This window comes from Rousettus aegyptiacus, unplaced genomic scaffold (assembly GCF_014176215.1).
Source record: "Rousettus aegyptiacus isolate mRouAeg1 unplaced genomic scaffold, mRouAeg1.p scaffold_m13_p_1, whole genome shotgun sequence".
NCBI classification, from domain to species: domain Eukaryota; kingdom Metazoa; phylum Chordata; class Mammalia; order Chiroptera; family Pteropodidae; genus Rousettus; species Rousettus aegyptiacus.
This window is the reverse complement of record NW_023416284.1, coordinates 13,678,410-13,702,093: the sequence shown is the minus strand read 5'-3', so window position 1 is coordinate 13,702,093 and position 23,684 is coordinate 13,678,410.

Below are 23,684 nucleotides of genomic sequence, written 5' to 3'. Positions count from 1 at the left end.
CAGAGAGGTTTAGAGATTGCCCAAGTTCACACAGTTAGTGGTGATGGAGTCAGGGTTTGACTCCAAAGGAACCTCACTCCAAGGCGGGAGTTCGTCCTCGAGGTTTGCTGTCTTATTTGCCAAGGGACTGTCTCCAAGGAGCCCCTCCAAGGCTAAGGCTGGCCTGCACCGCCTCACCCCAGAGACCACCCACCCTTCCATCACTTGCTGGAAACCCCCAGGTATGGTCGCTGGCATCAGTCTGTCCTCAGGTATTGCTGGCATCTGCCCCAAGTCTCACCGCACCACCCCTTCGCCACCCTCATCCCTCGGCACCTCATGCTCAAATGGCATCTCCTCTGTGCCAGCCACACCCTGTCTGGTCTCATCCCTCCTGCACGCTTATCAGACTCCCCCACATCCTGTCCCACCTTCTGCTCTTGGCAGAGCAGCTGCCCTCACCCATGGCTTGATAGATTTCTACACTTCTCAGACTTCCCCAGATACTTTAGAATGCAGACCTTGAACTCCTGACTCATGTGGAAGCAATTCTAGAAGCAGCTAGGCTTGCTGCTGCCCTATCAGGCTGACAATGGGCAGCCCCAGCTCTGCCACCAATGTCTGTGTGACTCTAGGTAAATCACTTCTCTCTGAGCCTCAGTTTCCTCAACCGTAAAATGGAAATATTGCTACCAATGGGTTCTTATGAACGTTAAATGTAGCAAGGGATGCAAAGAACCCTGTTGACTGTCCAGCAAAATACAAACATGGGAAATAATTGTGGCATTCACTAAGAACACTTACTTACCAGATGCTCTCCTAAGCACTTTTATGCTGTAATGGTTTTAAAATATGTCCCCCAATTCTTTGATCCTTCTCCCTTCAGAAGGTGGAGCCTAATTTCCTCCCCTCCCAGAATAAAGCAGAAGTGATGATGGAGACTTTGGAGACCAGGCCATAAAAAGGCACTGTGGCTTTCTCCTCTTGCCTGGATCACTCATTTTGGGGCCAGTGAGCTGCCATGCCTCAAGGACACTCAGGCACAAATTGTGAAGTGTAGGTGATAAGGGATGAAGGCCTCCTGCAAGTGGCCAGTGAGGAACTAAGGCCTCCCACCAACAGCCAAGAGAGAAAACCATCTGGGAAGCAGATCCTCCAGTGCCAGCCAAACCTTCGCATGACGGCAGGCCCTGCCAGCATTCTGACTATAATCGGGTGAGAAACCCTAAACCAGAACCGCCCAGCAAAGCCACTCCTAAATTCTTGACCTACAGAACTGTGAAACAATAACTGTTGTTCGAAGCCACAAAGTTTGTCTAATCTCACTTAACTCTCATAATAAAATGATGTCAGTATTGTTATTATCCCCATTTTACAGATGAGAAAACCGAGGCTCAGAGAGGAGGAGACACTTGCTTCAGGCCATCCAGTAAGGACAAGGTGGACTCAAGACTTCAGTGGTGGTCCATTTGAATTAAAGCTGGTGTGTGTGGAAACACACACCATACACCTGCTAGAGGTGTTCTCATGATTGGATACAGGTCTGCCTGGCCTCCTACGAGCTGGCATCCTCCCAAGAATAGGAGCTATAAACACACATTTTGGCCTAATCCTCACACCTTGCAACCAGTAGATGCTCATTAAATACATGTCTGAATGAGAGACAAGGCATTTGGGTAGTGTATCGCCCCGGGCCGGTCCCTCGGCCAAACACATCCAAATTTTGTGCGTCCAGGACAAGATACAAATGGAGTTTCACACACCATACATCTGAATATTCAAAAGTTATAAATCAAACTAATCAACAATAAATGAGTTATGACAAGTATACCTTCATTATAACAAGTAGTAAAACATGCGTAAAGTACAGTTTTATGTGACTGAAAGTCAGCAAAGGGTCAAAGATGACTGAATCTAATTATTCCTGCCCATGTCTGGGTTGTCTCTAAATGGTCTGATGATGTTTAAGCAACATAATAAAAACATACACGATTCATAAATTAGTACATACTTATCCTATCAATTTGGTTTTTCTTGCCTTTATTTCAGCAAGCTCAGTAATTGTGTTGTTATAATCAAGATTTTTCCCATAATTTCTGTTCTGTTGACAGTAATGTAAAATTAGGCAAAATTTGTCCAATCATTGTATTTCTTAGATAGTCTTTAATTAATCCCAATTGGGAAACACTTGCTCTGTTGAGGATGTAGCAACAAATTGTCAATAATATTTGAAAAGCAATAAATTTAGATTAGGAAATGAGCCATAAATTTTATAAGGCAATCTTAAATGCTGTAATGGTGTGGTGTATGATAAATTCCGATGTTTGTAAGAAATATTACAAACTACTTAATTCTTCATGTAAATCCTATCACGTATGGCTTGAGTTTTACTGTCTCTCGAAGGACTATCCAGATTCGGCACTCACGCAAGTGATTGGTGTCATGCTTGAAGCATGTTACATCCGGACCTACATATATGCAAACTTAAGAGTAAGACAAATTATTTAATATTGCGAAACATTCCTCAGCTGCCCTCTGCCACTCTTGTGGATACCATGCCCTTTTTTTTGAGTACCTCTGGAACCACAAATCGGAACGTGAAGAAAAGCAAGAAGATGGATGCTTGGCACGACTGGGAACTCATGCACATGTGCTATCTAAGAGGAAGGCTTTAAAAAGTTAATGGATTTGTCTTTTCTCTTACCAAAGAGCAGACAAAGGCTTTTCTTACACATGTAAAAGCCTCTCTGTGCTCCAAAGCAGCGTCCATCTTCAATGTCCGCAGCTGCACAGCCCACAAGCCTCGGTGGCTTCGGATGCAGTCATCCTTTGTGTGGGGGACACAGAGCTAGAGATGAGTAGCAGAGCATTTCCCTTCCCCTCACTGGGGCCTGACCAGTGTCAGTCACGAGAGTGGAGAGTGATGGAGATGACGCGTGCAGGCCGAGTGGCCGAGGCTCCAGGTGTTCCCTAATGAAGTGTTTGCATTTGTGACATGTGGGTCTCTGTGCTACTCGCGTGTGGTCTGGTGGGCTATGGCTGGTGCATGAGCTGAGCGGGAACTGAGAGAGTTTAAAAACTTCCATGGCAATATAGCATTGCTGCTCGATCCAAGCTCATTTTTCTAGTAATTCATCTTTTTATAATTATTTTGTAAAATGTCCTAAGACAAATATAATATGTTTCTCTCATTTCCTGCACAATTTTCCTACCGATGATTTATGAAGCATTGACTGTCAGTTCAAAACAGCATTTTATAAATTGGCATCTGTCTCATCGCAAGTTATAAAAATTTTTATTGTGATGAAAAACATATACCATAAAAATGTGCCATCTTAGCCATTTTTAAGTGTACAGTTCGGTGGTGTTAAGGATAGTCAGAATGTTGTGAAACAGATCTCTGGCACTTTTTCATCTTGCAAAATAGAAACTAAACCCTTTCCCCCTGCCCCCAGCCCCTGGTAACCACCACTCTACCTTCTGTTTCTATGAATTTGACTACTTTATATACCTTACTAATAATTCACTTTTATTGTTTTTTTTTTTTTTTTTAACAAAAGTATCAGTCTACAACAGATTGGAAATTTACAAAGCAAAATGGTCTTTTTCAACAAGATAGTTTGAGAAGCACTGCTCACCGAATGCGGGGGCCTGCGACAGGGCCCCTCTGGCCTAAGTGGGCCTAAAGGCATTTCTGAGTCACTCACTTTGCTGGATCTCAGTTTCCCTGACTATGAAAAAGGGGTGATTCAGCAGCCGTGCTCTGAAAGCTTTGCAGGCAAGCCGCCCCGGGATGCTCTGGATTGGACGCCTGGCTGGGCAGCCACCCTCCGTCCCCTCCCAGTAGGCTCTGTTCCAAGTCCCATTTCATGCACCGGGGACTCCTTTGTCTCCCATGACACCTGGTTTCCTGCCCTTCAGTCGCAGAAGGGCCTTCTCCTGGATGACACACGTGGGCAACTTCCACTGCTCACGTCCTGGCCAAAGGTGCACGGCGTTTCCCCACCAAGTTCACGTTCCTCTTGGGTTGACCGTCCCTCCTGTTTCCCATGAGTCACACTAGGCTTGAAAGGGGCACATTAACTTTAATGAGGACTCAACCCAAGCAGGGCCTCACCTTCTAGAATTTCAGAGCTGAAAGAGACTTGACTCTACTTTTCCTCTTCTTTCACAAGAAATACACAATCGCTGCAGAACAACTCCAAAAGACGACATATGTATGTATTTTTAAAAATAATTTAATAAAAAGCTACCCAGTGTCCAATGATGACTACTTTCAACACTTTGGTGAATATCCTGCCTGTGTCCTTACATACATCTTTAAAAAATAACAACAGTGTGAATAGGAAGATTCTGCCTGTACTGTTTATAACCTGCTTTTTCCATTCAACAATTTGTCTACTTCTGCTACATCATCAGTTTGAGCAGTTGCAGAGTATTCTATTGTGCATGGTTGGCAATTAAGAGGACTAATGTCATTTGATTTGAAACTTATTTTTTCTCTCTCAGTTGCTCTCTCACTATTATAAACAATAAATGACATTCCTACAGTCAATTGTTTTTTCATTATTTCCTGAGGATAAAGTCCCAGGAGTGGAGTTTCTAGGCCAGAGGATATACATACCATGTTTGGAAGACTTTGACTACAGGATTTGATAGCATTGACTAACACTGCCATCAAAAGTTTCGAGAGTACGTATTTCAGCTCATGCCTGCCAACAGTGGGTATTATCACTTTTTATCTCATTGTTGTTTTAATTTACATTTCTTGGTAGGCTGTTGGATGTGTTTTCCTTATGCTTATTGATCAGTTATATTGAAATCGATTTGGGAGTTTATCCATCCAGCCCTTCTTCGACAGCTGTGAAAACAGTCACAGGGATAAGGAGTTTCTTTCCCGAGCAAGGTTGGGACAGACCAGAATAGAAAACAGGTTTTCTGATGCCAAATGAGGAGGTTTTCCCAAGATTCTCCCTTGAGTTGACAGAGGGATATACAAGGTTATAAATCGAGAATGGAAAACGCTCCCCCTATGTTCCGTGTCACTATTAGATAATTGACATTAGATAAATAACTCTTCCTGTTTGAGCCTCAGTTTCTTACCTGAAAAATAAGGGGGTTAGATGAATCAGTTGCCGATGAATCTTTCTCAGCTCTAATATTAAGGCTATTCTGTCATCTCCAAGTTCCTTGCCGGTTCTAATAGTTAAAATGAACATCTTACATGTGCACGGTCCTTCACAGTTCATAAAACATTTCCGTGAAGTAGAGAAGAGAGATGTAATCATTTTTGCCATCCCACAAATAAGCAAACAGAAGCTGAGAATGCTACATGGCTTAACCTGTATGAACACTACAACTTCAGGCAAATCCCCCAGCCATCCTCCAGAAGACCTAACCAGGTAGCTGCCTCGACTCTCCTCCTGTATAGAAACTCTGAGGCCGTCGATATCTATCTCCCTGGAACAGGCTATTCATTTAGCTACAAAAGAACTGAGCACCTACTCTGTGCCAGGCTCTGTGCCAGGGGTGGGAGATTAGATATAGACATGAGGCTTGCTCTCTGGTTGGGGAGACACACCAAAATAGACCATTTCGATAGAGGGTGATAGGTACTTGGAAAGGGAGCAGTGTGAGAATGGTGAAAGCAAGGGGGATGGCATCAGACCAGAAAAGAGGCATCAGGGCAGGCTTCCTGGAGGAAGTGTTATCTGATTCTCATCTTGAAGAGGGCATAGGCGTTAGCCAGGTGAAGAAGAATAGAGTATTTGGGGCAGAGGGAGCAGTGTGGGCAGAGATCTGGAAACAAAAGAGGGAATAGCACCTTCAGGGAACTTTAAAAAGGCAGCGAAGCTTGGACTCGATCCAGCAGAGAAAACAAACATATTTATATATTAATTCATTTCCAAGTAACAAAATGCATGTTAAAATAAACAGTGTCTTTTGATGAAAGATAATTGTATTTCCCCAAATAAAAGTATTTGGTGGTAGAGTGGCATTGTTTTACATTTTTCCTGATCTCTTTTATGTCTGGCTTATTATCATGATACAACTTTGTCCTTGCAAACTCCCTGACAGCCTTGGGGATCCCAGGAGCATACTCTGAGGAGGCCGAATAAGATGAGGAGGCAGAGAGGAGGCAGCTTTGCATCTCATCCTCTCCTGGCAACTGAGGCAGAGGGGTGGGCGAGAGCCTGGAGAGGAGGGGTGGGGTCGAGAGATGTTGGTGGGGTGGGAGGTAAGGTGTAGGGCATGGTTTTGACTGTAGGACTAGGAAGCAGGCCCAGGGCTCCAGCTAAAGTGCTGGGGTGCTGGCTGCTGAGCTGGGGACTCTGATCAAGGGGCAGTTTTGAAGGGGCTGTGGACTCCCACGCGCAGCGCCCCGCCTGATGCCTGGGCCACGGAGGGGATGAGTTTGTGTGTGGGGCATAGTGTTGCTGAGGACAGAGCTGCCAAGGCCAGGTGGAAGGTCCCCTAGCTGGGGTGTACTTACTACTGTTGTGAAACCAGCAGGGGCACGCGAAGGGGTGTGTGGCCTGGAGGCTGTGTACCAGCCAGGCAGCGGCAGGGGGTGAGGGTCAGTCTCCTCCCATCCTTGCTGAGCAAACACTGCCTAACCCAAGCCTGCAGCTGAGGAGAGGCTTAGCAAGTGCTCGGGCCAAGGGAAACTGGGGCCATTGAGGGGGAACTGGCAGCTGGAGGCCCAGGATCTGGGTGTGTGCACGAGATGCCCAGCTAGGGGGAGGGAGAGATTCAGGGGCTCCAGTGAGAAAGGGACCAGAGGAGGTTCTTCTCATCTTTGAGTCTCTGCTGTGTTTTGAGACTCTAGATACCTTGCCAGGTGGAAGCAGATCCTGGTCCACATCATCCTAACGTGGGCCCTTCTAGCTTCAAGCCAAGTCCTAACCTCAGCTCTATGCTCGGGTACTGTTCTATGAGATCTCTCATGATTGAGTCGAGCTGTAAGAATGACAGTCTCAGGCTGCCCTTGTCCTTCCTCTGGCAACTGAGTGAGCTGTGCCCATAATCGAACCCCATGCTAGGGACCCAGGCCCTCAAGTGATGTTATCAGCCACCCACGTCTTGCCCGTATTTTCCTCTCCAAGGGCTTTGTCCCCAAGAGTTCTCTTCATGTGTGGATAATATGGCTTCCTGCATAGTGAGCCTAGTAAAAAGAGGGCTCCTTTTTCTCAATATTCATCTGCAAAATTCCTGGATGAATTCTCATTGGCCTGACATGAGTCACATGCCCATTTGAACTGGTCACCATGGCCAGAGAGAATAGATGATACTAATTGGCCAGGCCTGGGATGTGTGTTCACTTTTGGAGCTGGAGGTGGGATGGGTGGGGACAGCAGTATCAGCCCCGCCCCCACTGCAAATTGCATGGACAGCAAGTGAGGAGGGGAAGTCCCTAAAGGAAATCCAGAAGGCTGCTGCCAGGGGAAGGGGCTGGACCTCAGGCAGGTGATGGCTAAGGTCTATTTCCTCCAGGCTGATACTCACAGGGCTGAGGGCCTTTCCTGCCTGGAAGTAATGAGTGTCCAGCCCCCTTTACATGTAGTATAGAGGTGGGGTACCCATATAGCCTTGGAGGGATCAGTCAGGCTTGGCCTCCCACCCTCAGGTTGTGTGACCTTGAGTGAGTCACTCCTCCTCTCCGAGCCTCAGTTTACTCCTCTATAAAATGGAGTGAGTCTTTATTAAAACAAGAGCGGGCACAGAGAAGAGGCCAGGAGAAGTGACAGGGTCAGAGATCGGAGAGATGCTGCCACCAGCCAAGAAATGCCAGGAGCTACCGAAGGCAGTAGAGGAAGGATTCTTCCCTAGAGCCTTCGGAGGAAGCATGGCCCTGCCGCACTTTGATTCCAGACTTCCGGCCTCCAGAAGTGTGACACAATAAATTTCTGTTGTGTTAAGTGGTATTTTGTTTCGGCGGCCCTGGGAGATGAATTTACCATTTGAAATAATTTTATTGATTTATGTGTTTATTCTTCATCCTTCTCCCCAAGGGATCAGCTCCGTGAGGCCAGGTACTGTCCGTCTTTGTCACTGCTCTGTCCCTGGTGCCTGGATCAGTGCTTGTTGCACAGCATATGCTCACAAAGTATTTGGTCCATCGAAGAGTGGGTGAATACACGAACCCCTCAACCCAGCATTTTTGCAGGACCTTTTCTCAGACTGCCACCAAACTGCTCTCAGGCCCGTCCATCCCACTTCCCAGACATTTTGCTTGTTACAATTGCTCTGGTGACAGACCTTGCTCCTATCCCTTTCTTACTCTCGAATATATGCTCATCCCTCCAGGGGCAGCGCAGCCAGGTAGCAACAAGCTTAGAGGCATGGGACCCCCAGATCTGGTTTAAATTCTGGCCCTGGCATGCCCAATGGTCCCTTATCTCTTAGTTTTTTTTTTCTATGAAACATAGGGATAGTATCTCCATCTTTTCAGTGCCTGGAACATAGTAGGTGCTCAATGAATGGTGGCTGTATTCAACTCTCCTTGGACATCCTATCTGCAAGAGGGTTGCCTGCATCCCTTCCTCCTGCAGGAAGCCCTCCCAGACCACCCCGGCCCCAGGCCCACTTGCCCCAGCTCAGACTCACTGAATGGCTCCCTTGCTGCTCGGCACAGTCTGCCTGGGATCATTAATTCTCTTTTTATGCAGATGTGGTTCATCTCCCAGGCTGCCTCAGCCGTTGGCCATGTTTTAATGAGGATTTCTCTTTGTGAATAAAGAAGCAAGCCTTTGATCTCCCTTCTGGAATTGGCTGTCTTTTGATAGTCTGCACTGGGTAACTGCTGAGAGCCAGGCCGGGATTCAAGTCTGGCCACTGCCGTTGCTCACTGTGGGACCCTTGGCAGGTCTCCTCTCTCCTCCTAGCCTCAGTTTCCCCATAAGTATAAAGGGCCCATGCAGAACGGACATTCTGCTGTATGTAAATTAGCCAATCCACGAATTTAGCAAAATGTTACCTTAGATGCAGTTTCTTTTGTAGTGGTATAGTAGTATCCCCTACTTAAATTTTAACTACAAATCAGCAATTATCCCCAGCTCACTGATGAGGAGCAATGAGGCCAAGATATGGAACAGAAGCGAGATTTGAACCCCAGTTGCTTGGCCTTTGGTCTTACTTATTCCTATGACCCCAAGGCCAAAGTTAACTGGGTATGCTGTGGTCAGCTGGTGACACCTTGGGGTGAATCAGAATCAGAACTCGCTGGCCTATCCTACTCTGAGAGGGACAGTCTGAGCTTCGGGCAGGAAGTCAGGCTGGGTAATGAGCTGGATATGGAGGCCCCTGGGGGTATAGGACATGGGAGCTTTGTCGGGGGAGAGGTGGAAGAGACACCATGATTTGGAGGAGGGACCATTTCAAAGGGGAATAAAGTTCTTATATAATTCCTCAAATCCTTCAGGGGCCCTGTTTCTTGGGGAAGGGAACGTTTGTGGGGCCTTTCATGTGCCCTGGCCGTGCGCGCAAAGGAAGAAGGAGGCTCAGACAAAAGAAAGAGTTGCCTGGGCCTGGTGACAAGGGCTGGAACTGGCCCCAAACCGTGACTTTGCACTGACTGCACCCCCATGGCCCAGAGGGACACGATCAGTGGGAAGAAGAACCCTTGGTACCTGGAGAGGGACACACAGCCAGGTTCCCTGGGGAGAGCGTGTCATGGGTGGGGGTTGGGGCACGAAGAGTGACAGAGAGAGGCGAGACAGAGTGAGAGAGATAAAGGAGATATTAAGACAGAAAAAGAAAAGCAGAGAGAGCAGGGAAAAGATTGGAAGGAAGGAGGGGAGGGGGCGGGAGGGAGAGGGGAGGGAATCAAGGATTCGCTTCCATTTTCTGAGCAGAGCCCATCTAGGGGAACGAAGGAGCAGGCTGGCTTACTCCGCCAGCTGGGACAGGAGCACAAAACCACTGGTCCCCTTGCCCCCTGCGTGGCTCCTTCGTGGGCAAGGCATGGAGAGAGGCTGGTGGGATTCAGGGGCCGATTTCTCTCAAGGGCCAGGAGGGGCCGACTGGAGGCCTGGGCTATGCTCAGGAGATGGACAATCTGCCGGGAGTCACGGCCCCTTCCCTGAGCTTCGGTTTAGGCATCTGTAAAATGGTCGGGGTTGGGTCACGTGTGTGCGTGTGCATGCGTGTGCGTGCGTGTGCGTGTGTAGGAGACAGTATCTGGGCTCTGATGTTCTGGTTTCCACTGCTGCTGGGCTCTGGGCCTCACGGGGGTGGGAGCGGGGGCAGCTGGGCCGCAGTCTCCTCCCTGGAAGGGGTTCGGCCCAGGCCCCAGTTGCCGCCTCCCCCTGCGCATCCCCGCACTTCCCTCCGCCTCGATCCCTGCTCCTTTCTCACTCAGCCAGGCAAACCCCAACCATGGAAAAAATGAGTGTTTGGGGCCAGCCATTAATAGGCGGAAACTCATTGTTTCCTCCTCTTCCTGTTCTGGGATCCATCCTGCTCTGGGCCATTTGACATCAACAACGGCTGCTGTTATTGGGCACCTACTGTGTACCAGGCCCAGAGCTCAAGTCTCTAGCAAATCGTCTTGTCAGGCCCTCAGAATTGCCCTCCTCGCAGACACCCACTTCGCATTTGAAGACAGTGAGGCCAGCCTGAGGATGTGAGCCAGGAGAGGGCAGGGCGGGGCCTCGGGCCTGAGTCTGGCTGAGTCCAATGCCAGAGCTCTTCCCCAGCACCACCCCAACTCTGGGACAACAGGGGTGCTGGGCAAGCCGTCAGAGAGGTGAATCCAGGTCCCGGTTCTGCCACTACCCATAAGTAAGTCAACTCCCCACTCGGAACCTCAGTTTCTTCATCAACCAAATGGGATCGATAATAACTGTTCATGCGCCAAACTGCTGTGAACAGTTCCCCAACTAATAATAGCTAACATTTTGGGGCACTTAAACAGGAACTGGACACTATTTTAAGTGACTATAACTAATGATTTAATTTAATGCTTGCAACAGCCCCACGAGGTAGTTGATCTTATCCTCATTTTACAGGTGAGGGTCCTGAGGCTCCTAGACACTAAGTTGCTCAAGGTTCCACATGAAGTTATGGAGGCCGGAGTGTGGGATAGAGCCAGGACATTATCAAGTCTGAGACCTTGGTCAAATCACCTGCCGCCTCTGGACCTCGGTTTCCCCATCTGTCAAAGGGTGCAGTAAGAAACAGATGATTATAGAGCCCTGGCCCAGAAAACCTTAGATACACAGATGAATGAATTTGGATCTGAGTTGAGATCTCTGCTCTGCCACAGAGCAGCTGGGTGACCTTGGGCCAGTGACTTAGCCTCGCTGAGCCTGTTTATAAAATGGGGTGCTGCTAGAAAATTCTAGTGGATGCATATAAAAGGCTCCGCCAAGGAACTTGAGGGAGGACAGTGGATCCCAGCCTCTTCCCCCCATCCACTTGCCCCAGCCGGGCCCAGGGGTGTGGGAAGAGAAGGCGAAGGGCAGGCGGGGATTAGCCTTGGGTCCCCCTCCTGGGGCGGCGCTTTTAACCGTCTTCTCCCTTGGATCAGCCCTGCCCCCTCCCAGGCCCTGGGCCAGGCCTGTGTTTGCCGTGGGGATCTGGGCTGGCCCGGCTGGCTTTCATTCCGGGGGCAGCTTTGCTTGCTTTCCTCCACGAGGCCAGGCGGCGGCTCCGCCGGGCTCCCCGGGAGCAGATGGGCCGCAGTGGGAAAGCACGGCGGCTGGTCCTAAGAGGATTGGCGCCTTTCTTCTCACCCTTTGTGCCGCTCCCTGGGGCTGCCTGCGCCCAGACCACAAAGGCCGCTTGTTCGGCTGCCTCTGGGGGCGCAGGGGTCACAGCTGACAGCGGCGCCCTTGGAGACAGCAGCGGCACCCTGTGTGAGCTGGAGAGCTCAGAGCTCACAGGCTTTGGGAAGGACAGGAAGTCCGGGGCTACACCCTGGGGCTTTGATAAAAGCGCTCTTACATGTGCAAAGATTGGAGGGACACCTAGAGTAGTCTGCCTGTTAGAGGAGGCAGGCCCAGAGCTGGTCTGTAGCCCCTTCCGCCACCTTGCTTAGATGCTGAGGCCCAGAGAGGAGTAGGACTAAGCCAAATCACACAGCAAGTTAGTGGTCAAGCAGGACTTGATCCCAGGGCCCCCGACGCCCAGCAACGCTCCCTACAAGTTTGGAAACATGGTCTCCCTTTCCTGACAGTTTGTTTATTCCTCATAACTGTGAGGGTCAAGAGAATCCGAGAAAAAGAAGGTTGGGGCCGGCAGAAGCTGGAGGGGCTTGGCAAGCCGAAGCCTCGAGACCCAGGAATAGCCTCGGGAGCATCTGACGACACCGTTTGAGGCCACGCTCGAAGTGAGAGGAGGCAGCTGGGGAGAGGAAGAGGACAGGAATTATCTCACCCATGAGTTTATTTTTAAAAATTGCTGATCGAGTGCCTGCTCTCCAGTGGGTGCTGAGGAAACTGAGAAGAAGGATCAGGTTCCACCCCTCAGTGTGCCAGGGGGACGGATTTGTTTGTAAAAAGCTCTAGACCAGGGTTTTTCGGCCTCAGCACTATTGCCTTTTTGGGCCAGACAGTTCTCATTGTGGGGCCTGTCCTGTGCACTGGAGGGCGTCTGACAACGTCTTTGGCTTCTCCCCACTGGATCTCAGTATCATCGCCTCCCCACAGCTGTGATAAACAAAAAATATGTCTCCAGATACTGCCAAACGTTGGGGGGAGAGGGGGCGGTTAGCGGAGAAGGGCAAAATCGCTTAGCTGAGAACCACTGACCTAGACTATAATCGTAGATCAGCCATTCGTCTGTTCGTTCATTCGGCACATATTTCTTGAGCACTGTCCTAGGGCCTGGGAGTACAGCCGTGGCGTTACAGGTGTCGAGTTCACGCCTGTTGAGTTCATAGCCAGAGAAGGGAATGAAATACTTGCAGGGAAGACATGGGGGCCAGGGTTACCAAAAGGCTCCTGGAGGAGGCAACGCTTAAGCAGGCCCAGAAGGGTAAGTAGGATATACTAGGACAGAGAAAGTAAGAGAACATTCCAGGCTAAACAGGCCAGAGTGGCCATCTTGGATTCATGCCCCCAGAGGTTCCCAGGGGGCCTGCTCCATGGACTAGGACGGGCCTCTGCCAGCACGCAGAAGATTTGGGGCATGCAAAGAAGGGTCCCCACTCTCTCTGGAAGTTGCAGAGGGAACAGGAAGGGCTTCCCAGAGAAAGGGAGACAGGACCCAAATCTCGAGGCTGAGCAGGCAGGAGCGAAGCAGGCAGGGGAGGGAGGGAGGAGATGCGGGCAGAGGGAACGGCCCCTGCGCAGGCCACGGAGCAGCAGAGGGCCGGAGGCTTTGGGGGCACTGCAAAGAGGCCGCTGGCGCAGGAGCACAGCATTCTGACAGCAGAGGGAGGGAGATGGGGCTGGAGGGGGAGGCGGTAGAGAGGGACTCAGCCTAAGGGCCTGGACTTAATCGTGGAGATGCTGGGGAGCCATGGGGGGAATTTGAGCAAGGGAGTATTTTTACGTAAAAAAAATTGTTGTGGCTGCAGTGAGGAGCATGGATCTGAGGGGCGTAGGACAAGAAGCAGGAAACAGTTGCAGAAGTCCAGGAGGTAGATCAGGGTGGTGGTGAGCCTGGAGTGGAGGGGATGCATCCCACAGACACTTCGGAGGTGAAAGCATGGGGCCAAGGGAGCTGGAGGCGGCTTCTGGGCAGATTATGGGTGTCTGGCAGTGTTGTACCAAAACAAATCACCAGATTAGAAACACTAGATAAAAGATCAAGTAGAGGAAGATAATGCTTGCGTATCTCAGAATACAAATTATTCTCAAAACTTTGCTTTCATGTATCATCTTTAAATATTAATAACCTACAATTTTTAAGAGCTTAATGCTATGCCCGGCACTCTTCTGAGCACTTCGTGTGCATTTACTCATTAAGTCCTCACAACAGTCCTTTGAGGGAGATACTGTTTATCATTTGCATTTTGCAGAGAAAGAAACAAAGGCACAGAGAGAGTAAGTAACTTGCCAAGTTTACACAGTTAGCTAGAGGCGAGTCAGGATTTGAATTCAGGCAATTTGGTTCCAGGAGCTGTTATACGGCCACAATACAGAGTTTGTTTAAAGCCTGCTTAACATCGTCTATTTATAAAGTCCTGTGATAATATAAAAGGAAATAAGTAATGGCATTGTATTTTACAGGTGGTGGTGGAGGGATGTTTACTGAAAAATCACCTTCTGGGAGCTCCGGGAAAGCCTACACGTGGGCTGTGACTACTGCCCCCTGGTGGCAGTGTGCCCCAAATGGAAGGGCCGTGACAAAGGCCAAGCGAGCTCAGCTTCTTTGGGCGTTGAATTTATGAAACCCCAGCCTAGACGTGGTGAGAGCTGCCTAACACAGGCACTGCTATTATGAAACTGTGTCCTTTGGGCAGGAAGAAGGCAAGGCTCTCGATGCCCAGGCTATATGTGCTCTGAGGGACTATGATTGTGGGCGCATGGGATGGAGTTGCCAGGCCCATCCACACTCCTTCCCCAGTTCCCTAGACAACCAGCATTAGGCATTTCTGAAACAGCTGGTGGGAGCTAGGGGTGGGGTGGGGTGTTACTCTGCAAACATGGGCTGTACCCATGACCCCGACCTTCTAATCCCAGGGCTTAACTGACTTCATTAACTCCAGGGGGCTGAAGAGAGACCCCCCAATCATTCTCTGTCAAACCACATTCATGAAAGTCTCATTCCTGAGGGCCATGAAGGAAAACCTCCCGCCTGAAGGCAGGGGACTGGAAGTGGTGACCTTTGGATGTGAACCCTCTGCAGGCTGGTGACAGGGCAGGATTGCCCCCCCCCCCCCGCGCCCCCCTCCCCTGCCTGCTGAAGGGCAGTGAGGGAGAAACTGAGTGAAAGCAGAGCATGCTGGGTAGCCTGGCCAGGAGCTGAATGGTCCAGCCTCCCACCACCTACTGTGGTTGTCATGACAACTGAATGGGGGAGGGAGGAGGAGAGGAGAGACCACTTACCCCTCAGACAATGGGAACCTATTCCAGGTCACCCTTGGCCTTGTCTTCAGAGACTTGGGGTGGTCTGGAGTTCTGGGCTCTCCATATCCTGCAGTGTCAGCATTTGGGGAGTAGCCCTCAGGTCAGGCTTGGGGATCCCCAAATAGGGGTCGGTCATAGACAACATCCTCTCCCTGGGAAAATCCCAACCCTACCTCACAGCCTCCTCTTTCCTGGGCTCCCTGACCCCAAGGCAGGGTAATTCCAGATAAAGTTAGTTCATTTTCTGAGCTCCTCTCCTCACTAAAGAACTTGACCTTGTAGTAGGAGGTGAGTAGTGGGTGCAGGGAGGAGGCAGCAGCCGCTTTGGGGCAGGCCAAATATTTTATGAGTAATTTAATATCTGGAGCGCGAACCACTGAGCAGAGAGAACCCGTCAGTTGCCTGGAGCAAGGAGCTGGTCTGGTCCTCATAATGCAGGGGAGAGCATGGGGCTGACAGGGGTAAACAGGGCCTGCAGGGAAGTTAACATTTTTGGGGCCCGGGGAGGGGACTAGAGAGGGACAGGGCAGGCTTTTACTTATAATGTACTGCTCTGCCCCGGATACGTGCTATGTGCACTTTAGACGGGTTGGGCATTGGAATTTGGGAGGGAAAGTCAGGCTCTTTAGAAAAGGCACTGGCTTTGAGACACACAGACCCGAGTTTGGCTCCTGCTAAGTGTGTGACCCTGGACTAGTGACTCTACCTGTCTGAGCCTCAGTTTCCTTATCCATAAAATGGAAATGATAATAATGGTACCTACAACACAAATAAGAATCCAGTAAAAATAAATACAAAGAATTTAATGTGGTGCCCAGAACACAGCAAGTATTTGATAAAGGAAACTTTATCAAATACCTCATGCCTCTGATATTGTGTGAACCTACAACAGCTCTTCGAGGCTTCTAAATATCCTTCATGGGGGTCTCCCCACCACCGAGCTTTAGCACCCCCTCAGCATTTCTGGAGGGAGGTACTGTCCAGCTTGGTGGCATGGAAGGGACATGGTCCCTAGACTGAGACAGACCTGAGTCAGAATCCCAACTCAGCCACATTCTAGCTATGTGACTGGGGCAAACACTTCATCCCTCTAGGCCTTCATTTCCTCATCTGCAAAGTATGATTAATGAAACGCCTTCCTTGTAAGAATGTTGCTGCAATTAATGAAGACCAAGCAGTAAGGAAGCTAGCCTAGAGCCTGGCACAGGCTCTCCAACATCGATACTTTGAGAGAGTGGCTTAGGGACCACAGGGTCTTAGTCCGTGCCCAGCTCTGCCATGTACCAGGTGTGAGGGCTTGGCTAAGTCACACAACTTCCCTGTGCCTCAGTTCCCATATCTGTGAAATGGGCACCATATTAGTACCTGCCTCATGAGGATTAGGCAAGTTAAAACCTATAAAGTGTTTAGAACAGAGCCTGGAACAAAAGGAGGAGCTTAGGCAATGTTGGCTGATAGTATTCTCTTCTTCTGGGGTTAAGGAGTGACGTGTGAAAAGAAATCTCACTTCCCTTCCCCTGCCCTCATCCCACCATTCCTGGGTCTGGGAGGCAGGTCTCCCCACGCCACCTTATCTGGGGCTCAGGGTTGTGGCATGGTGAGCTTGCTCCTGCTCTGGGTTTATCTTTTGACCTTGCTGGGGACTTCAACAGCACCCTGGGGCTTTTCCCGCCATTCAATCCTGTCCCTCTGTTAATGATTAAACCACCCCTTTTGTCCACAGCCCAACGGTCACTTCACTTCCTGGAAGAAATTCAGTCGCTTCACTTCCTGGAAGAAATTCAATGTGCTTGAGCCAAAGAAAAGACCCAGAGGTCATCTGGCCTAGCTTCCTCCTTTTACAGATAGGGAAACTGAGGCTCAGGAGGATGCTCAGGCCAGAATTCGACCCCAGGTCTTTTGGGGGCGTGGCCATGACTGATGCCCACTCTCACTGATGAGCACATGGCGGCCCCGAGATGTGAGGGCCCACAGTCCCACAGCCAGTGGAGGGGCCCGGGATTTAAACCCAGGCTGGGGGAGCGCCAGGATCTGGGCATGCTTCATGTCCTGGCCGCCAGGACCAGCAAGGACATGGCAAGCCAGTCTTTGGCCTTATCACAATGCTCTGGAAGGAAGAGCCAGGACAGGCCAAGGATAAGCCCCCCATTTTACAGATGAGGAAACTGAGTCCAAGAGAGCAGAGTCACTTACCTGAGGCCACACAGTAAGTCAATGATTCTGAGACCAGGGCTCTTACACCTTACCCTACCCCAATGTCTATTTTTAGTGTCCTCGCACGGAGGACCTCAAAGTCCCTCCTAGCTTGGATCCAGTCAAAGGCACAGTCGCCGAGTATAGAGTGTGTAGCTCTATGCTCACGGTGTCTGCATTGTTCTTTTGTTATTTTCCCGGCAGCCGCGAGCACCTGCTCCAGGAAGGCAAAACCCTGGCAACCTTACAAACGTTACCTTTATCTCCTTAATAGCCCATGGCACGTAGATGATTGTCCCTGTTTTATAGCTGAGAAAAGAGGCTCAAAGGGAATAGGTAACTCCAGGTCACACGGTTGCCTGTCAGGTAGAGGGCAGACTGTCGGGCTCGCCGCTGTTTGCAGGCCCTGTATAGGCTCCCAGCACGGTAAACTCCCTCTGTACAAGCTGTCGATGGCCTGAGCCATAAAACAGAAGGAATGAAGACATATATCTCAGGTTCCTTCCCTGGGAACCAGCTGGGGTGGGTCTTAGCGAGGCTGACATTTATGTACTGTTTTTAATCACGTTAGCTGACGTGTTCCAGACAAGGTCTGCAGACAACTTTTTAACGAGGGCCTAGCTATCTTTCTTGTGGTACCTGCGCTCGTGGGGAGAGATGCCCTGAAAGGTGCTAATTCAAGAACCGGAGCCTACGGACGTGCCTGTGCTGTGGCACAGACACAAATCCAGGCTGGAGGGAGAAAGAGAAATTCGTGCTAAAATGGGCACAAGACTTTTCAGTTTGCAAAGCCTTTTGCCTCTTATAGCTCATTGAACAAGCCTCACAACACCTAACAGTACCATTTCACAGGCGAGGATGCTAACATTCGTTGGGGACCTTCTATGCGTCAGGTGTGGTATGTGATTCTTTACAATAATCACTCTGCATCGTGTGCCTCCTCTGCACCAGGCAGGCGCTTTACATACACCAATTCATTTAGTGCTCAGACCAATATTAGCCAACATCGCTCCATTTCACGGTGGAGGAAACAACAGTTCAGAGTTGAGGTGACTTCCTTGCCCAGCTAGAATGTGGCGAAGCTGGATTTGAACTTGGCGGGGCCTCTTGTGAGAAGCCAATGAGAGAATACGGAGCAAGCGTCGGGCACTGCGCCTGACGCATAGCAGGTGCTCCACATACTATACTTTGCTTCTCGCGCCCTTTGTCTGCCGTCGGCTTGTTTGCGTTCTCCCTGTACCCCAGATGTTGTAAGAGCAAATGCGTGACAAGAAGGCACAAATGAGAAGAATCTGCGAAAGACAAGAGGTAAAACGAGGCGGGGGAGGCAGGAAGATGGAGAATGGAAGCGAGGAAGGAGGTTTCTGAGCAAATATACGCCTTGCGGACCTGGACACTTGTGCATCCCTCTGGAGATTCTGGGGTCTCAGTTCTCTATTGTGTCTTTGGGGACTAAGCCTCAGTCTCCTTGCCCCCGAATGGGGTGACAATGCCCAGCGTGGGGGTGGGGAGCAGAGTTGTCATGAGTATTAAATGGATGAATGCCTGCATGACAGGCACACTCAAGATCTGAGTTTCTCTCTGCCTGCCTGCCTTTGTTTCCCCCAGAAATGCCAAACCTTCCCATGCAAAGTGTCCCAAGGGCCCATCACAATTTTGACATTCCTGTCATCTTGCCTTTCTTCTGTCCATTCAACAGCTATTTACTAAGTGTATATTATATATATAAAATGTGTGTGTGTGTGTGTGTGTGTGTGTGTGTGTGTGTATCCATCTCCAGGCTGTTACTCTCTGGAGTAAGAAAGATTCATCAGCTAATGAACTAACTAACACGTCCATGTTTTCATCTGTTAATATTTGATGAACATGAATCTTCTGGGCTCTCTGGGCTGTGAAATGTCCATTTCTGGCCTCCTCTGTTCCCTTTTGGGCCCTAGGTGAGGATTCTGGAGAAGCGAGGTGATGATCTCTTCCCTGGTCGGTGACCATGTAATAACTCTTCTCCCTTTTCCTGTGGGTGTCACAAGCTCCCCTAGGTTCCTAATCAGTAGGTATGGGGCAGGCGTGAGAACCTCTTTCTGTCACAAGTGAGTCTAACATAATTGACTAGTTCAACTCCCTCCTTCTGTGGGGAAGTCTGAGGCTCAGAGAGGAATAGGAACTTCTCTGAGGTCACACAGTAAGTCGGGTTTCCAAGACCGGCCTAGAACTGGGAGCTCTTGACTTCCTATCCAGGGTGCTTCCTGCTCTGCCAGGTCCCCTCGCCACTGTGGGTGTCCCTCCCTGGGTGGGCCCTGCTGGATTTCTTGAACAAACACCCTCTTTTCTCCTGCATCTGGCCCACAGGGTTGTCTAGAGAATGCCTCCTGGCTACGTGCAAAAATACACGCAGCTCGCAGCTTGCTCTGAAAGGAGGGCATGTATTTGTGTGTGTGCTACGTAGGGGGGTAGCCGGGCATCCACCTGGCGCGCCGTCATCAGCAGGAGACGAGAAAGGCGGGGACGTGGAGGAGAAGCTGGAGCGGGACACGCAGCGCTCAGAGCAAGGGGAAACGGACTATCTACCCTTCGTCCTCTCCTCCATCTGCCGGGAACTCCCTCACTATCACCATCAGAACATAGTCACAACAACCACAATGGCAGCAATAGCAGTAGAGGTTAATCACGGAGGGCTCGCTGTCACCCGCCCCAGTGCTAAACACCGCCCACGAACCAGAGAAGCCAAGTTCCCAACTGATCACCATGCTGACCCAGTGCTCTCAACTCCAGCCACTTAAAGGATGGCTTCTGGCTCAGCATCACCAACTCCCCCCAGCTCCCACCCAGCTTGTTATAAAAGCAACTTCTCAGGCTCCACCTGGGCTTATTAAGTTAGAATACACATTTTACCAAGACCCCAGGTGGTTTTTGTGCACCCTAAAGTTTGAGGAACCCTGTACCATCACAGCACCTGGGGCTTTGTCCGTAGAATTCCATGTAGCCCTCATCAGCTTTCAGGGATGGGCGTGATTATCACTTCCATGTTATAGATGAGGAAACTATAACCCAGAGAGGTTAGGCAATTAGCCTGAGAACACACAGCTTGTAAGTGGCAGAGGTGGGATTTGAATACGGTCTCTCCAAGGCCACCGTCCTTCCAGTTCCTGAGCCCCCAGGCTTTCTTCTCTCCTTACATTTCTCATCTTTTGTGGGTTTGAACATACAAAAAGTCTGTTTCTCTTTATCTTGACTCCATGTAGTCGATAGATTCCTGAGGACAGAGGCTGGGCTGCTACTAGTCACAGCTTTTATATCCATTAGCTTAGCTTCTCACTGGGGGGTGGGGGTGGGGAGCAAAGGACCACCTGCTTCCCTGGGGTGTTTGAGAAAAGTGCAAATTCCTAGACCCCTCCAGATCCTACGGAACCAGAACCTCTGGACGGGGCCTAGACACCAGCAACTTTCCAGGGGTTTTCATTGCCCACTAAAATTGCAGACCCAGATTACTCAGGGGGGGATTGCAATGCCCATTTTATAGTCCAGGGCAATGAGCCCAGAGAGTTTTTCTGTCCCTGTCCCAAGGTTGAAGACTAGCCTAATGGAAAGCACACACTGACTTGGGAGTCAGGCAATTCTGGGTTCAATTTCCTGTTCCTCTCCTTCCAAGCCTGGAGCTATACCTGGGTCTAGAGCAGGTTGGCAAATCTAGCCCACAGACTGCGGGCAGCTTGCGAGCTAAGAATGGTTTTCACATTTTCAAACGGTTGAAAAAAAATCAAAAGAAAAATATCTCGTGACATATGAAAATTATGTAAAATTCAAATTCTAGTGTCCATAAAGATTTATTAGAACATAGCCATGCTCATTTATATATTGTCTATAGCAGTTTTCCTGCTGCAGAATCAAGGCCGAGTAATTGCTAGAGACTGTCTGGCCCGCAAAGCCTAAAACATGGGTCTTTACGGGAAAAGTCTGGCAACCCCTGGTCCAGAGCAGCAATTCTCAAACTTAAGCTGTATCCAAATCCCCTGGAGGGCTTGTTAAAATACAGGTTGCAGGGCTCCACCCCCTAATCTTCAAAGCTGACCCTCAGCCCCACCTGGGAAGCTCACAGTCCACCCAGGAAGTAGTATGGGCTTGAGGAGAAGAAAGGGCCGAGGGAGGTGCTCCTATCCGCCAGGTCCCATCTCTCTACCTGTCCGCGAATCCCTGTCCCAGTCTGTCCTTCTCTTGGTGTCTGCTCCCCCCTGGTGGCAGCGAGCCTGGAGCCGACCGAGCAGTGCAGCATTGATAATCCAGCCCTCCACCTGGAAGCACATTTCAAAGCCTTCAAAGTCTGCACATCCTTTCCCCTTGGGAGTTCACGTCTAGGACTTTACTCCAAGAAAAGAATCAAGGCTGTGTACCACATGCTGGCTGTTGTATTGTTTGTTTAAGTGGATAAAATAGGAGGCCCAGGCAGCCACTTGACCGTGGTCGCTCAGCTGATGAGAAGCCCAGGCAGGATTTGAACTTGGGTCTGTCTGAGTCAAGAGCCAGGGCCTCAACTGCCACACACCACAGCTGCTCAGGGGTCCTCCTGCCTGCCATGTGGGAGCAGCGATCGAGGGCATTGACTCTAGAGCTGAATTGCCTTGAGTCGAATCCCTATTCTTTTGCTAGGTGTGTAATGTCAGGCCAGCCATTTAACTGCTGTGTGTCGGTGTTCCCACCTGTAAAAGGGGAGCATAATTGTTAAGGATACATGAGTTCACATGGTGCTTAGTGCTCTGCCTTGTGTGAACTGGTACTAGTATTACTTATTAAGCTCCATCGTCTTCTTCTTTGCCCTTCACTCTTCTCAACTGGCTCAAAGCATTGTGGGTCACAGGGAGGGACACACTGGTCAGGATGGACTGAGGCAAAGGTGGAGAAGCTGGGATGGTGCCCTGTAGCCAGGAGATGGCAGACATTTGTTAGGGCTCACCCACGCCGCTCTGAGAACTGCCCTCACCCCCGCCCCCGCAGGGTGGGGCCCCTGTAGTCTGGGCAGCCGGGCACTGAGTGTAAGACTGGGTCAAATAGGCCTGGATCTGAATCCTAGATCTTCTGTGTGACGTGGGCAAGTGACCCTCCCATCCTGATCCTCAATATTCTTGTCTGCAGAATGGGAGAGATAAGATTAGAGCCGTGGTTCTCCAAGTGTGGTTTCCTGGGGTCAGCAGCAGCATCACCTGGGAAGTCTTAGGAAATGCAGATTCTAACAAGCCCTCCTGCTGACTGTAATGCTCCCCGTGTCTGAGAACCGCTGGGTTACAGTTACCTCCTCCTCATGCTTGTGGTGACTGTTTCAGGAGAGAATAGTTGTCAGGTGTTTAGCTCAGTAATCGGGAGCCGCTATTATTGTTACAGGCCCGTTCCTTCTTGGCCTCAGCTGACTGGGCCAGGAGTGTCCTTGCTCCGAAGTAGACGCCTCTCCTGGGATCTGGGCACTGGAGCCGTTAGGCTGTGTGTCAGTTCCATGAGGGGTAGGGGCTAACCTGGTGTTCGAGAATGTCGTTACGGATGGGCATCCATTTTTCTCTACTTGCCCTAATAGTCGGTAGGTCCAAACTGTAGAAAGAGGCTCAGAGCTGAGAGGTCTCAGGGGGAGACATGGCAGCCCTGGCCTGTGAGCATCGTGTCCGGATGCTGTCCACTGAGACTGGCCGTCCCACCTGTTCCTGTGTCCTCCTATAGGACACCTCTGGGCTCTCCTGATAAGTCCCTCTTTTTCTCCTAAGTTGGTTTGAAGCACAACTAAAAGGGCTCTGTCATGTTGAGAGCTGGGAGTCAGGGTCAAGATGAGTGTGCGAAGGTCAAGGGTCACAGGCCTGAGGGAAGCCACTTCCTTTCTTTATAGCCCAGCCAGGAAAGCCAAGTTTCAACCCCATCCTCATTCCCTGTGAGAAAGGGCAGAAGGGAAAAGGAGGCATCTGGGCAGCCATGAAATAGATGAGGTCCCAAGACCCATCTTAAGTCACCTCTGGGCTCCCCCATTATTCTTGGTTCTGGTTCCTGTGATGAAACTTCAGCCACCTCCCCAGAGAGCTGTAGAGGTGAACCCTGCGCACCGGCTAGAAGAGAGCCATAATAATAATAAAGGTGCAGGGTTTAGATCTGTTAATGTTCGTGGAGAGCGAGGTATGTCTGACTGGAGTGGGCATGGCAGAAAACGCAGGGAGAGCGCTGGACTTCGGGTCGATCCGGAAGCCGGGCAGGAAGGCACAAAGGGGGCACTGTTATGTGTCCTGCCTGTGGGGCCCGGTGGAGGAAAGGTGGCAGGGTCAGGCTCCCTGGGCCAGGAGTCAGAGGACTGTGGGTCCTGTAGGGGAGCCAGCCAGCTTGAAGCAGCACTAGAGACAAGCTCCGACTTCTCGGCTGTGGCCAGCTTTGTCTAGGTCCTTGCAGTGAGATGGGGTACCCTGCACATGCTCAGCACCAAGGTAGATCTGCCCTTGGGGCGAAGAATAGCCCCATATAGACAGACCCAACTGC